Source organism: Lathyrus oleraceus, chromosome 3, assembly GCF_024323335.1.
Source record: "Lathyrus oleraceus cultivar Zhongwan6 chromosome 3, CAAS_Psat_ZW6_1.0, whole genome shotgun sequence".
In the NCBI taxonomy this organism is placed as follows: Eukaryota; Viridiplantae; Streptophyta; class Magnoliopsida; order Fabales; family Fabaceae; genus Lathyrus; species Lathyrus oleraceus.
In genome coordinates this window covers 457,856,002-457,860,755 of record NC_066581.1, presented here as the reverse complement: position 1 = coordinate 457,860,755, position 4,754 = coordinate 457,856,002, and positions in this window count along the sequence as shown.

Here is a 4,754-nt window from a genome sequence, read left to right as displayed (position 1 = left end):
GGAATTCAAGGTCTCCCTTCTGAGTTCCTCATCGCTCAAGCTACTGTTTATGGGAAGGCCATGAGTGAGGATGCCTTTGAGGCCATATTTGTACTTCTCATCTATGGATTGGTATTGTTCCCCAACATCGACAAATTTGTGGATATGAACGCTATTAGGATCTTCTCTACTCTTAATCCCGTTCCGACTCTGTTGGGTGATACCTATTTCTCTTTGCATCTGAGGAATGCAAAGGGTGGTGGCGCTATTGTGTGTTGTTTGTCTCTATTGTGTAAGTGGTTTATTTCTCACTTACCTCAGACGCTCGCCTTCAAGGAGAACAATGGATGTCTACGGTGGTCCACGAGACTTATGTCTCTCACTAATGATGATATCTCTTGGTATAATCGTGTATATGATGGTGTGCAGATTATCGACTCTTATGGTGAATTCTCCAATGTGCCTCTTCTTGGTACATGTGGTGGGATTAGCTACAACCCTGTTTTAGCACGTCGTCAGCTTGGGTTCCCCCTAAAGGATAAACCTAATAACATTTTGTTAGAAGGTGTGTTCTTTCAGGAGGGTAAAGATCCCCAAGGCTTGAAAGGCAAAATGGTTCGCGCTTGGCGTAAGATCCATAAGAAAGACAGGAATGAGTTGGGTCCTAAGAACTGCATTGCTATGGAGCCGTATACTGCTTGGGTAAGGAAGAGAGCATCCGAGTATCTCATGCCTTACGATTATCCGAGACCTACACCTTTGGTTGTGGCTGGGCCTTCAACCCTCCCTAACCAAGGAGTAGAGGAGTTGAGAGACGAAGACCTTTCACGTGCCTGGATCCGTGAAAGGGAAGAGTTGCTTCAGCAGATTAAGGAGAAAGATGCTTTGATAGAGTTCCTCGAGCATCAGGTTATTGGTGATCTTAATGATGCATGGACTTCTCTACTTCCCCAGTCTTCCAAGTTTTGGAAGAGGAGGTATGATCGACTCGCCAAAGAGAAAGCAGATATGGAAGCAGCTTATGAGAAAGAGGTGAAGAGGCTTCGTGCAGCTTATCTTCCGGTGTCCCGAGCTTCTAGGGATCCATAGGATGTTTATTTTCCTTTTCTCTTGTAATGATTAACAATGATGTACTTCTTTTCTCAGATATATTTGATGAGATATTTCCATATGCGATAAAATGCTTAATATTTCAAAGTTTGCAAATAATACCCTAAAAGTTCCTCTGAAATAAAAACAAATCATATGCACAAGCATTGCATGCATCATTTGCATAAGCAGGTGTTGTTCTCAGCCTCTGGTCTTGTGGTCTAACTCTGTTGCTCTTCATTTATTTTGAAGACAAGTTGACTCATCGGTACTACACCAGAGCCAACTCTTCCAGATTGATGGATCACCTAGAGCAAGAGAACCGTGAACTCAAAGAGGAAGTCACCAGACTGAGTGCTTTGATGGAATCTTTCCTGGCAGCCCAGAACCAGCCTTCTCCACCACCTTCAACTCCTCCCCAGAGGACAGTCATATCTGAGATTGTCTCCTCTACTGTGCCTGCTGCCAGTGCCCATTTTGTGCCAACAGCCATGCCGTCCGGGTTTCCGTGGGGGATGCCTCCCAACTTTATGCCTGATATTCCTGCTCCAACTTTTGCTTCGATGCCGGCATCTAGCCCGGTCCTTGCTGTTCCTCCTCCTGTCGTGCATACCGTTCCTAGGGTAGACGACACCATCTATCATTCTGAGCCGTCTGAGGGCCCAAATGTTCATGAGAAGATGGATGCTATGAATGACCAATTTCTTGAGCTCCGTAAGGAATTGAAGAATCTTCGAGGAAAGGACCTCTTTGGCAAATCTGCTGTCGAGCTGTGTTTGGTTCCCGGTGTGAAAATTCCTGTGAAATTCAAGGTCCCTGACTTTGAAAAATACAAAGGGAACACCTGCCCTCTCAGCCACCTGGTCATGTATGCCAGGAAAATGTCAACTCAAACAGATAATGATCAGCTACTCATCCATTATTTTCAGGACAGTCTGTCCGGTGCTGCACTGCGTTGGTATATGAGTTTGGATAGTGCGAACATTCGTTCCTTCAATGATCTTGGCGAAGCCTTCGTCAAGCAGTACAAATATAACGTGGATATGGCTCCCGATCGGGATCAGCTCAGGGCCATGTCCCAGAAGGACAAGGAAACGTTCAAAGAGTACGCCCAGAGGTGGCGAGAGTTGGCAGCTCAGATTGTGCCTCCGCTGGAAGAGAAAGAAATGACCAAGATCTTTCTGAAGACCTTGAGCTCATTCTATTACGAGCGGATGATTGCTAGCGCTCCTTCTGACTTCACTGAGATGGTGAACATGGGGATGCGTCTAGAGGAGGGATTCCGTGAAGGACGACTAACCAAAGATGAAGGCTCTTCTGCTAAACGTTATGGGGCGTTTACAAAGAAGAAAGATGGAGAGGCACATGTTGTGACCTTCCATGTTAAATCCAGAAGACCCTCTGTAAAGAGGAAGCCTGTGCGTCCAGCCAGCAACCAGCATCAGGTGGCTCATATAGCACCTGTTTTCAAAGACAATCAACAATATCAGCATAATAATCAACAACCATCTCAGCAATATCAACAACAACATCGTCCTCAACAGCAGGCCTACCAGCCTCGCAATAGTAATCAAGCCAGCACGAGTTATGAAAGGAAGAATATCACGTTTGATCCGATTCCGATGTCATATGCAAAACTGTATCCCTCTTTGATAGAGAGGAAATTGATTACTCCCAGAGACCCACCGGCTATACCTGTTAACCCTCAGTGGTGGTATAAGCCTGAGTTGCATTGTATGTATCATTCAGGTGCTCCCGGCCACGACGTGGATAATTGCTTACAGCTGAAGATCAAGGTTCAAGACCTTGTAAGGTGTGGTATTCTGAGCTTTGAGGACGTAGGTCCTAATTTTAAAAAGAACCCGTTGCCCGAGCATGGGAAGTCTGTTAACATGGTCCAGGGCTGCCCTGGTAAGTACAAGGTCAAATATGTTAGCCATATTCGACAATCATTGGTCGAGTTGCATCGTTTGCTGTGTGAGTACAGTCATTTGGAGCACGATCATGATAGATGTCGAATCTGCTCTGTCAATAGATTGGGTTGTCTCCTAGTGCGCAAAGATCTTCAGGAATTGCTGGACGAGGGGACCATCGAGATCCTTCAGAACCGGAATGTTGATGAAGATGAACCTGAAGTCAATGTGATTTCTCCGGTGTTTCGGATACCTGAGCCTGTTATCATTAAGTATGATGGTAGCAAGCCGAAGGTTTCTCCTTCCCTGATTATCAAACCTGCCGGCCCTGTGCCTTATTCTTCCGAGAAGGCAATTCCCTTCCGATACAATGTTGTTGCTGTTGAAGATGGGAAAGAAGTGCCTTTGCCTTCTCCCTCTGTGGTGAATATTGCTGATGTCAGTGGGTTGACTCGTAGCGGTCGTGTGTTTTCTGCACCCCCGAAGCCTCAGGTTGTTGCTGACTCTGTTGAGCGTCCGGTTGGGAATGCAGTGAATTCTCCTAATCCGGCACCTGCTGCTAAACCCTCCTTCGTACAAAAGACTCCTGCTTCTGTTGGCCCTAGTGGCAATTTTAAAGAAGACTGTGATGATATGCTGAAGCTCATCAAGAAGAGTGAGTATAGTGTTGTAGACCAGCTTCTACAAACACCATCCAAGATCTCCGTGCTATCTTTACTTCTGAATTCAGAACCGCATAGAGAGGCTCTGCAGAAAGTCTTGGATGTGGCTTATGTTGATCACAATGTCACTATAGAACAATTCGATAGCATTGTTGCAAACATTACTGCTTGTAACACTTTGAGTTTCTGTGACTCTGATCTCCCTGAGGAGGGAAGAGACCACAGCTTGGCATTACACATTTCCATGAATTGTAAACACGACACCATGTCCAACGTGCTGGTGGACACTGGGTCATCCCTGAATGTATTGCCGAAATCCACTCTCTCTAGATTGTCGTTTCAAGGGCCTCCCATGAGGCAGAATGGAGTTGTTGTGAAAGCTTTTGATGGGTCGCTTAAGACTGTGATTGGGGAAGTTGATCTCCCAATCAAGATTGGACCAAGTGATTTCCAGGTTACCTTCCAGGTTATGGATATCCACCCATCTTATAGTTGTCTCCTAGGCAGACCATGGATTCACGAGGCTGGCGCCGTGACATCCACCCTACACCAGAAGCTGAAATTTGTTAAGAACAAGAAACTGGTTGTGGTAGGGGGAGAAAATGCTCTCCTGGTTAGCCACTTGTCTTCCTTCTCGTACATAGATGCTGAGGATGAAGTTGGAACGCCTTTCCAAGCTTTATCTATAGCTGAGCCTGTTGAGAAGAGAACTCCTTCATTTGCTTCCTATCGAGATGCGAAACTGGCCATTGAATATGGTGCAGTTGCTGGTTTAGGAAAAATGATCGAGCTTGAAGATAACAAGTCTCGGGCTGCCATTGGCTTTTCTTCTGGGGTCTTCAACGAGAAAGGGCTATTCAAGAGTGGAGGTTTCATCCACGCTTCTCAGAGTGAGGAAGTTGTTGCTGTCTTGGAAGAGGATGCAGAGGATTCTGACAATTTTGTCATCCCTGGCGGGATCTACAACAATTGGGTCGCTGTGGATGTTCCTACAGTCATTCATAAGTCAGAGTAATAATCACTTTGTTTGAAAACCCTTCTCCCATGCCAAAAGGAGAAGTGATGACATTGTTGGCAACATTTAATACAATGATATTTTCATTCAATAAAT